Here is a 12,086-nt window from a genome sequence, read left to right on the forward strand (position 1 = left end):
GGACACACATGCATTGTTAATGAGCTACAAAGAATAGGCAATAGCCATTTGGAAATTCTTATATATATTACATTTAGATACAATTAAATGACTGTGATGAGGTGGAGACTTGTCCAAGGTGAGATAGCAGCTGAGATAGGCTCCAGCACGCCCCGCGACCCCAAAAGGGACAAGCGGTAGAAATGGATGGATGGATAAATGACTTTTCTATGAAGTGCTTATAAGCAGGGATGCCGCTAGGGATTTTGGGCCCCATGAAAAGAATCTTTACAGGGCCCCCAACACAGTGTCATTATTTTTTCTGTATTATAATTTCAACATCATTAGGGGCCTCTCTGGGCCCCCCTCCATCATGGGCCCCTAGAATCCGTCTCCTTTACCCCCCCTTTTCGGCGCCCCTGCTTATAAGGTTAAACCACATGTTGCACTGTTTACTGATACATATCATATAAAGTGTTTATAATATATATTTATTTGGGCATATTTGATATAGTAATAAATAGGGATGTCCGATAATGGCTTTTTGCCGATATCCGATATTGTCCAACTCTTTAAATACCGATACCGATATCAACCGATACCGATATATACAGTCGTGGAATTAACACATTATTGTGCCTAATTTGGACAACCAGTTATGATGAAGATAGGGTCCTTTTTAAAAAAAAAAAAAAATAAGATAAATAAATAACTTTAAATTAAAAACATTTTCTTGAATAAAAAAGAAAGTAAAACAATATAAAAACAGTTACATAGAAACTAGTAATTAATGAAAATGAGTAAAATTAACTGTTAAAGGTTAGTACTATTAGTGGACCAGCAGCACGCACAATCATGTGTGCTTACGGACTGTATCCCTTGCAGACTGTATTGATATATATATATATATATATATATATATATATATATATATAATGTAGGAACCAGAATATTAATAACAAAAACAACCCTTTTGTGTGAATGAGTGTAAATGGGGGAGGGAGGTTTTTTGGGTTGGTGCACTAAATGTAAGTGTATCTTGTGTTTTTTATGTTGATTTAATTAAAAAAAAACAAAAAAACAAAAAAAAACCTGATACCTATAATAAAAAAACAATACCGATAATTTCCGATATTACATTTTAAAGCATTTATCGGCCATCTCTAGTAATACATAATGAGCTAGCTGACACAGCCCTCGTGCTCGTGGTAGTAGAGTTGTTTACCCTGTCATGTGACCACTCGGTGACGTCACTGTGACGTAGCGCCACTCGGCGCAGCATGTAGCAGAGTTTGAAGTCTAACAATTCAACTTACCTGCGGCAATAAAAAAAAAAAAAAAAAAAAAATGACGGCGGCGATAAGAGTCGCCGTGTGGACTTATTAAAGAAGAGGAGGCGGTTTTTACTCCCCCACGTTGGTGAAGAGACGCCACCGAAAGAAGCTCAGTCCTCGTCTGTCCGGTGAGTTCAAGTTAGTTAAAAAGTTGAAAGACTCCATTAATGTCGACAAACTAAATGCATTACAGCTTAATATGTTCATAACACTGGACGTTACTGTAGTACAGTACATCTCATACAAAGTGTAAATCGCCCTCTATTTGTTTGCTACTTAATGGACGTATATGTTTATTACCGTCATTTAATTCAGCCGACATGACTCGTTGTGTATTTTTAATTTAAGCAGAAACGTGTGACTTGTACTGCTCCTGAACTATTTATACTGTCTTTTTTATCTCCTTCCCTCCACTATTTATCTGCTTCCTTCGTGCTGCTGCCCAGACAGACTTGACAAGAAAGATTATTCCTTCCTGTATCTCAGAAAAAGAGGGAACTTTGTCTAAAATCCAACTGAAGATCCAACTGTGTGCCAAACTATAGAAATAATCTGTTCCAGTGTCAAACTGCTGCCACAATGATTAACTGTACAGTCAATGTTTAAGGGACGTGCGAGTATAAATAATAATAATAATAAGTATGGCAATATTTAGAGGTAAAAACCATGAAACACTCCAATCATAACTTGAATGACTGATTAATTGAGACTTGTATTAGTAGATTGCACAGTTCAGTAAATATTCCATACAATTGACCACTAAATGGTAACACCCGAATACGTTTTTCAACTTCTTTAAGTCGGGGTCCACGTTAATCAATTCATGGTACAAATATATACTATCAGCATAATACAGTCATCAGAGTATATACATTTAATTATTTACAATCCGGGGGTGGGTTAGGGCAGGGGGGTTAGGTTTGGTTGATATCAGCACTTCAGTCATCAACAATTATATCATCTAAGACAGTGGTTCTCAACCTTTTTTCAGTGATGTACCCCCTGTGAATTTTTTTTTTAATTCAAGTACCCCCTAATCAGAGCAAAGCATTTTTGGTTGAAAAAAAGAGATAAAGTAGTAAAATACAGCACTATGTCATCAGTTTCTGATTTATTAAATTGTATAACAGTGCAAAATATTGCTCATTTGTAGTGGTCTTTCTTGAACTATTTGGAAAAAAATATAGGTTTTTATTAGAGATGTCCGATAATATCGGCCTGCCGATAAATGCGTTAAAATGTAATATCGGAAATTATCGGTATCGTTTTTTTTTTTATTATCGGTATCGTTTTTTTTTATTTATTTTTTATTTTTTTATTAAATCAACATAAAAAACACAAGATACACTTACAATTAGTGCACCAACCCAAAAAACCTCCCTCCCCCATTTACACTCATTCACACTCATTCACACAAAAGGGTTGTTTCTTTCTGTTATTAATATTCTGGTTCCTACATTATATATCAATATATATCAATACAGTCTGCAAGGGATACAGTCCGTAAGCACACATGATTGTGCGTGCTGCTGGTCCACTAATAGTACTAACCTTTAACAGTTAATTTTACTCATTTTCATTCATTACTAGTTTCTATGTAACTGTTTTTATATTGTTTTACTTTCTTTTTTATTCAAGAAAATATTAATTAATTTATCTTATTTTATACATTTTAAAAAAAAAGTACCTTAGCTTCACCATACCTGGTTGTCCAAATTAGGCATAATAATGTTTTAATTCCACGACTGTATATGTCGGTTGATATCGGTATTGGTAATTAAAGAGTGGACAATATCGGATATCGGCAAAAAGCCATTATCGGACATCCCTAGTTTGTATTTATATTTATAAAGGATTTTTTAATTGTTGCTATTTTTAGAATATTTAAAAAAAATCTCACGAACCCCTTGGCATACCTTCAAGTACCCCCAGGGGTACGCGTACCCCCATTTGAGAACCACTGATCTAAGAAATGGACATTGTAACAGTGTAGGTCTGACTTCGTAGGATATGTACAGCGAGCAGTGAACATAGTGAGCTCAGAAAGCATAAGAACAAGTATATACATTGGATTATTTACATTTGATTATTTACAATCCGGGGAGGTGGGATGTGGTGGGGGGAGGTTTTTTTTTTGTTTTTTTTTGTTTTTTTATTAAATCAACATAGAAAAAAACACACGATACACTTTGAACTAGTGCATCAACCCAAAAAAAAAAAAACCTCCCTCCCCCATTCACACTCATACACACCCACTCACACAAAAGGTGTTGTTTCTTTCTGCTATCAATATTCTGGTTCCCACAACATGGACAACACTTCTGCAAGGGACACAACACAGTCCCTGAAGCACACTTGATTGTTTGTGCTGCTGGTCCACTAACATTTTCATTTAATTACTATTTTTAATTTTTTTCCCTCCCTTATGTAATTATTTTTATATTGTTTTACTTTCCTTTTTATCCAAGAAAATATTTATTTATCTTATCTATATAAAAAAAAAAAAAGAAGGTTGTTAGTCTAGGGTTGAAGTTGCCTGGAAGTGTTCTTTTAGTGCAGTTTTGAAGGAGGGTAGAGATGCACTTTCTTTTACACCTGTAGGGAGTGCATTCCATATTGATGTGGCATAGAAGAATAATTTAGTTAAGACCTTTGTTAGATCAGAATCTGGGTTTAACGTGGTTTGTGGAGCTTCCCCACAATGGTATATATTTCCGTACAGCAGTATTCATTTTGACAGCAGTTTCTCATTTTGTTTGAGTCATAGTTTTTGGACGAAAATGTTTAGTTGTAGTCTATTTTAGTCGACAGAACTGCACATCATTTTATTCAGATAAAATTACAGTAAATTGTGTCGACTAAAATATAAAGTACAAAAGATAAGGCCTCTTTAAAGTTTAAAGCACCTTTTATTTAGACTTTCTGCAAAGTATAATTAATAATTTAAAACAAAAAGTAGCATGATCTTATGGTCAGGAGTGATGTCCCGAAACCAATATTTTTGTACCAAAATTATTTAGATACTTTTCGGTACTTTTCTAAATAAAAGGGACCACAAGAAATTGCATTATTGGCTTTATTTTAATAAAAAATCTTAGGGTACATTAAACATATGTTTCTTATTGCTAGTTTGTCCTTAAATAAAATAGTGAACATACAAGACAACTTGTCTTTTAGTAGTAAGTAAACAAACAAAGGCTCCTAATTTAGCTGCTGACGTATGCAGTAAGGCCACTGAGCAGGTCCAATGTAAATATAAATAATAAATGTTAAATATAAATGTTAAATCTATAATATATATAGTATATAAAATTTAAATCTAAACATTAAATGCTGAAATTTGAATGTTAAATCCAAATCTAAATGATGAATATAAATAATAAAGCTAATGTGAAACGTTAGATATACATGTGTTTGTATTGATTGCACTTATTGGTTAGTAATGTAGGTACTTGTGTTGTAACGATACCAAAATTTTGGTACCGGTACTAAAATAATTTTTATACTTTTTGGTACTTTTCGGTACTTTTCTAAATAAAGGGGACCACAAAAATTGCATTATTGGCTTTATTTTAACAAAAAATCTTGGGTACATTAAACATATGTTTCTTATTGCAAGTTTGTCCTTAAATAAAATAGTGAACATACAAGACAAATTGTTTTTTATTAGTAAGTAGACAAACAAAGGCTCCTAATTTATCTGCTGAAGTATACAGTATCATATTGTGTCATTTATCATTCTATTGTTTTGTCAACATTATTAAGGACAAGTGGTAGAAAATGAATTATTAATCTACTTGTTCATTTACTGTTAATATCTGCTTACTTTCTCTTTTAACATGTTCTATCTACACTTCTGTTAAAATGTAATAATCACTTACTCTTCTCTTGTTTGGATACTTTACATTAGTTTTGGATGATACCACAAATTTGGGTATCAATCCGATACCAAGTAGTTACAGGATCATACATTGGTCATATTCAAAGTCCTCATGTGTCCAGGGACGTATTTCCTGAGTTTATAAACATAATATATAAAAAAAAAAAAACGGAAGATGTTGTGATGCCAAAAAATATCGACATAATCATAGTAGTATCGACTAGATACTACTACTTTGACTTACAGTTGTGCTGGTGGCATCATAGAGCATCCTAAATAAAATGTGTCCTCTTCACTTTCTCCCAGGTGTACACATATTACCATGTGGAACACGTTGAATCCACACATTTTTGTTTTGCCGGTGAGAAATTCAATTTCTTCTTCTCACACGGAAAAGCATCCGATGTGCCCCTTTTTTTGTAACTAACTCCCCATCCTTCTTTCATATGTACACTGTGATTGATTGGATATCTTCCCAACCTGTCTCAACCATCTACAAGACTAAATTAAATATGATTAGATTTAGTTTCTGTCAACATTTTCGTCTCATTTTTATTGATCTACGAAAATGTCGGTTAATTTTGTTATCGTCTTAGTCAACGTGCATTTTGTTTTGATCCGTTGTCGTCCTATTTCTTCCGTCAGAGGAAAATACCTTGTTGACGATAACCAAGACACAAATGATTCGTCAATGAAATCAACACTGTCGTACAACATTCTTAGAAATGTAAAATAAGTTAGAAACGTCTCTGTTTACTTTGAACAAGTGATGATGCTGTATAAAAAAATACTCTTGTTTTTATCTATTCTTGCCTGGCATGGGTTTTTTGTCTTTTAAGGCATGTTTTTGTCCAAATTCTAACTTCTAAAACTCTTAGCATTGTTTTTAGTAGCCCTTGGCATATTACATTTTTTTTTATATATTATTAACAATGTAAAAAGTATTATTAGATGATGTTCTAATACGTTTTGTCACCTGTAACACAAAGCTAACATGTAGATCAGGGATATTCAACTACTTATTTTCCGGACTATACAGCGCACTTAAAATCCTTTTTCCGCCCTCAAAACTCGACGGTGCGTCTTATAATTCGGTGCGCCTAATGTATGGAATAATTCTGGTTTTGTTTACCAACCTCAAAGCCATTTTATTTGGTACATGGTGCAATGGCAGCACGGTGGAAGAGGGGATAGTGTGTCTGCCTCACAATACGAAGGTGCTGAGTAGTCTGGGGTTCAATCCCAGGCTCGGGATCTTTCTGTGTGGAGTTTGCATGTTCTCCCCGTGACTGCGTGGGTTCCCTCCGGGTACTCCGACTTCCTCCCACCTCCAAAGACATGCACCTGGGGATAGGTTGATTGGCAACACTAAATTGGCCCTAGTGTGTGAATGTGAGTGTGAATGTTGTCTGTCTATCTGTGTTGGCCCTGCGATGAGGTGGCGACTTGTCCAGGGTCTACCCCGCCTTCCGCCCGATTGTAGCTGAGATAGGCTCCAGCGCCCCCCGCGACCCCGAAGGGAATAAGCGGTAGAAAATGGATGGATGGATGGTGCAATGATAAGTGTGACCAGTAGATGGCAGTCAAACATAAGAGATATGTGTAAACTGCAATATGATGGCAGTCACACACAAGAGATACGTGTAGACTGCAATATGACTCACGTAAACAACACCAACATTTTATATGTTCCATTGAAAATATTGAACATTGCACACGGCGCTCAAAAATCTATCAAAATGTTTTAGTATGACATTGGTAAGCTATGAAGCCGCACCGCTTGATGGATTGTACTGTGCTTCAACATACGAGTATTATGATGGTGTGTGTATAAGGTAAGACATATTATCTGGCGTTTTGTTTCGCAATATTACGCAAAAGCAACTTTTCTTACCTTCTGGTACCTGCTGATCTGTATTTGGGATCTGCATAAGTCCTGAAAATTTGCGCGCATCCGACGCGGGAATCGATAAGCTTCTTCTTTTTCTCTATCTTCTTGTATGTGACATTCATCCTCCTCTTTTGCCATTTCCAATATAAAGTAGTGTAAAGTTCTTACTAGAGATGTCTGAGATATTATCGGCCGATAAATGCGTTAAAATGTAATATCGGAAATGATCGGTATCGTTTTTTTAATTATTGGTATCGTTTTTTTAAAATGTACTTATTTTTACTATTATTATTAAATCAACATAAAAAACACAAGATACACACTTCTTTCTGTTATTAATTATCTGGTTCCTACATTATATATCAATATATTTCAATACAGTTACAGCCTGCAAGGGATACAGTCCATAAGCACTGGTCCACTAATAGTACTAACCTTTAACAGTTTATTTTACTAATTTTCATTAATTACTAGTTTCTATGTAACTGTTTTTATATTGTTTTACTTTCTTTTTTATTCAAGAAAATGTTTTTATTTTATTTATATATATATTTTTTAAAAGTACCTTATCTTCACCATACCTGGTTGTTCAAATTAGGCATAATAATGTGTTAATTCCACGACTGCATATATCGGTTGATATCGGTATCGGTTGATATCGGTATCGGTAATTAAAGAGTTGGACAATATCGGAATATCGGATAACGGCAAAAAGCCATTATCGGACATCCCTAGTTCTTACTTATATCTGTCAGTAAACTCGCCATGAAAGCGCTAAAACATACCGGTGTGGTGAGTTTACATTATTCTCCCAAGGAACTTTAGTTATTAGAGAGTTCCGGTCGGACGGTTTTTCACGGGACACATTTCCGGCGTTGTTATTGCACTAGTGAGCCACCGATGAGGAGATGCTGCTCCGTTATTGTCATTAAAACAGTTAGCGCAATTTTTTGTCACTTCTTCCACTCCCGTCCTTGCACGATACACCGCTACAACAAAGATGATGGAAAGAAGACGCTGCCGAAGGTGAGCCGCGTAAATAAAAACGGCGCATTCTGAAGCGACTGTCAGAAAGCGGCTTGAAGATGATCTGTAAAGCATAATCTATGTAACATTTTGACCAAAGAACCATCATTACATGTTATGTAGACCACGAGGAAGTTTTTTACATTTACAAAAAAATAATATGACTCCTTTAATGCGCTTTATAATCCGGTGCGCCTTATATATGAAAAAGGTCGAAAATAGACCATTCATCGGCAGTGTGCCTTATAATCCGGTGCGCCCTATGGTCCGAAAAATACGGTAAATGGTTTTGGGGGCCACATTTGCAGAAAGCTAAGGACCTGGGTGGCAAACTTCTCCCTTCACTATTAGTCTTATTTTGTATATTGACAGTAAACATTTGATGTTGATTTTGGTCGATTTACTTTGTCAGAGTTGCAGGAGAGCTCTGCTGTTTTTAAAGACATTGTGAAAAAAGCGAGTCAAAGATCATCTAAATGACAACGCTCTAGTGTTTTTAAGAATCTGCTGCAAAAATGTTATTCTCTCACACGTTTTTTGAACTGAACTCGCAGGCCACCAGTGGAATAGCACAAATGATGAAATAGAGAGGACCTAAAATGGAACACTAGTAGTATAACTAAAGGAGTTGAACAAATGATTACTGACTGCATCTGAAGTTAAACAACCTCCAGCAACAACTTTCTTACATAAAACACATTACGGAAAATAACTGCCAAAAAGGAAGAGTACTTAAAGGGGTGCTTTGAGGAATGCCTCAGTTATGTAAATCACAAGTTTAGACCCCAGTGTTCTATGTTTGCTAGCGAGATTAAAATGCCAATGCAAGGATCTGACAATGTGTTTACAGTGGTCCAAGTTCCTTTCTACAAAAGGAACTCTAGTGTTTTTAGGAATTTTCTGCAAAAATCTTTGTCTCCCATGTTTTGAACTGAACTCCGGGCCCTGTATGGTGTTATTCCCAGGATGGATTTGGCCCCTGGGTCGCCGGTTGAATAGCTCTGATGTAGATGTTTTGTTTTGATACCTACCGAGGTATTTCGTTTGTTCGAATTGTGTAACTCTGACAAAATAAATAGACCAAAAATAAATATTCACTGCACAGGACGCTTGATCTCAGGTGAATATACAGTGATGCCTCGGTTTTTGTACACCCCACTTTTTCATATACTGTAACCACATGCACGAGCAAAATTTTCGTACACTCCCTCGGTTATTGGACGGCCAAACAAACTAATCAAGTGCCCAAACAAAGAATCGTATACCTTGTTGAATTTGTGGAGCCACGACTGTGTGACGTGTTGTGCTATAAAGCGTTGCACATGCATGCAATCGCATCAGTTGATGTACAAAAAAGTTGTGTGGGTACAGAGTTGTTGTCTTTGCATTTTTGGATACAACAAGTAGTGTTTTATCACAAAAGGTGAGAAACACTATTGAATTCGGGGACGGTGTGGCGCAGTTGGGAGAGTGGCCGTGTCAGCAACCTGGAGGGTTCCTGGTCCAATCCCCACCTTCTACCAACCTCGTCACGTCCGTTGTGTCCTTCAGCAAGACACTTCACCCTTGCTCCTGATGGGTCGTGGTTAGGGCCTTGCATGGCAGCTCCCGCCATCAGTGTGTGAATGGGTGAATGTGGAAATAGTGTCAAAGCACTTTGAGTACCTTGAAGGTAGTAAAGCAAGTATAACCCATTAATTCAAGAAAGAACTCACAGATCGCCCTCTTTGTCGTTAGGACTTGTCCGTAAAAGTAATGTTAAATGTTCATTTATTCATTACGTTCATTATTTTTATGTATTTTTCCCATTGTTTTCTGCATGTAAAACTATAATCATTCTCTATAAAATGTGTTTGGGTTAATATTTTTGAGGTCTGGAATGATTTCAATGGATTTACATAATTTTTATGTGAACATTTTTATGTTTGCGTTTACGGTTTTCATCTAATCTTTTGAAACGGATTACTATTACTTGGGGCGGTATAACTCGGTTGGTAGAGTGGCTGTGCCAGCAACTTGAGGGTTCCAGGTTTGATCCCCGCTTCGGCCAACCCAGTCACTGCCGTTGTGTCCTTGGGCAAGACACTTTACCCACCTGCTCCCAGTGCCACCCACACTGGTTTAAATGTAACTTAGATATTGGGTTTCACTATGTAAAGTGCTTTGAGTCACTAGAGAAAAGTGCTATATAAATATATTTCACTTCACTTCACTACTAACAAAAACCCAGGTACTACTGTATTGACTCGTGTTGAGTTGGTTTTGGCAAAAAATGTTCTGTGTGCTAAAACACTGTTTTACGTGGTTTATTATTATAATAAATAAATGATAAATGGGTTATACTTGTATAGCGCTTTTCTACCTACAATGTACTCAAAGCGCTTTGACAGTATTTCCACATTCACCCATTCACACACACATTCACACACTGATGGCGGGAGCTGCCATGCAAGGCGCTAACCAGCACCCATCAGGAGCAAGGGTGAAGTGTCTTGCCCAAGGACACAACGGACATGACTAGGATGGTAGAAGGTGGGGATTGAACCCCAGTAACCAGCAACCCTCCGATTGCTGGCATGGCCACTCTACCAACTTCGCCACGCCGTCCCTTATAGTTATGGTTTGCATCTGTGTACAATTGCACCGCATTATATTTGGAGCTGTTACTAATATTGGTCTAACACATTTAACTATATGTGCGAGCCAAAATATTAGACACAGCTATTAACACCTTTTTTTAAATTATTTTTAATTTTTTATTTTTTATTTTTACCAGATTTCTGAGTGCAATCTACCAGCGAGCATTTTTAAATGTGCTAAAGTTGGAGTTATGATTGAATATGATGACTAAAGGAGGGCATGTGTTGCAGTTAGGTTTGCATAAGCACAGATCCCTCAGATTTTATCAGACTTGTTTCCTAATGAGGCAGCATTTCACACTGTGTCATCACTTCTTTGTCCGCTAGGTGGCACTGTGCTCATGCATTTCTCTTTCTGCAGCTGTTTGGTCCAAACCTTCATGCCAAAATCTGCAGAAAGGGAAAATTACTGCACATTTGTCTTTTCATTAAAGAAGTTACTCATGGTGGGAAAAAAGAGACTTTGATTCAATATGGGTCACAGTGACAGGTGATGCGGGTGAATGTCAGTTTCTCTGCAGACCTGTGCAATTGCTCGTTTAGAACGGCGTGTGTCTTATGACAAAAAAAAAGGCACTTGTCACAGTTCTTGCATTTCGAGAATTCCTTGCAAGTGCTTTCCGGGTGACAAGATAACACGCAGAGGGAAGTTTGACATTTTTGAGTTGCTTTTTGGAAATTGATTTTCAATGCTTGCTTGGGAAGACTTATGCTGCAAAAGGTTGGCAGAATATGATTGTTTTATGTTCGCTGATATGTTTGTTGTCCTGCAATGTTCATACCATTCCCATATATAGGCCAAAGGAAACAAGCAGTTCCCATGATGGAATTTACAGAGTTTTATAACTACCGTATTTCACGGACTATAAGGCACACTTAAAATCCTTTCACTTTCTCAAAAATCAACAGTGAGCCTAATGTACATATTAATTCTAGTTGTGTTCACCGCAATTGTATTTGGTACATGGTGTAATGATAAGTATGACCAGTAGATGGCAGTCACACATAAGAGATATGTGTGGATTGCAATAAATGATGCTAGCAAGTACCTGTAAGCAAACAAGACCAACACTTTGATGTTTCATTGTGAATATAGAACATTACACATAGCAGTCAAAAATCTGTCAAAATGTTTTAGTACGACTTTGGTAAGCTGCGGAGACGCACCACTTGATGGAACACGGCACATTACGGTTAATGTAGTTAGACGTACTGTGCTTCAACATATGAGGATTAGTTTTAGTACAATAATAACTTATTGTTTGTGCCAAGTGTGCAAGCCAGAGGTATTGTTTTGAGGGGTTGTTTGTTATTTGGCCTGATTTGATAGGTTTTAG

General features: G+C 36.5%; 1 protein-coding gene across 2 annotated transcripts in view; it reads left to right on the plus strand.

Annotated features, from left to right (window-relative positions):
* Positions 1 to 1,166: 1,166 nt before the first annotated feature.
* The window catches only part of LOC133616537 (3',5'-cyclic-AMP phosphodiesterase 4C-like), a 220,554-nt gene continuing 209,634 nt past the window's right edge, over positions 1,167 to 12,086 (plus strand). Inside the window, exon 1 of one of the 2 annotated variants that reach the window (XM_061975934.2) lies at positions 1,167 to 1,441. The gene's annotated coding sequence lies outside the window, so the exon portion shown is untranslated. The remainder of the gene's footprint in view (positions 1,442 to 12,086) is intronic. The other variant, XM_061975930.2, reaches the window with a different exon arrangement.

The sequence above is a fragment of the Nerophis lumbriciformis genome, linkage group LG14, assembly GCF_033978685.3.
Source record: "Nerophis lumbriciformis linkage group LG14, RoL_Nlum_v2.1, whole genome shotgun sequence".
Classification (NCBI taxonomy): Eukaryota; Metazoa; Chordata; class Actinopteri; order Syngnathiformes; family Syngnathidae; genus Nerophis; species Nerophis lumbriciformis.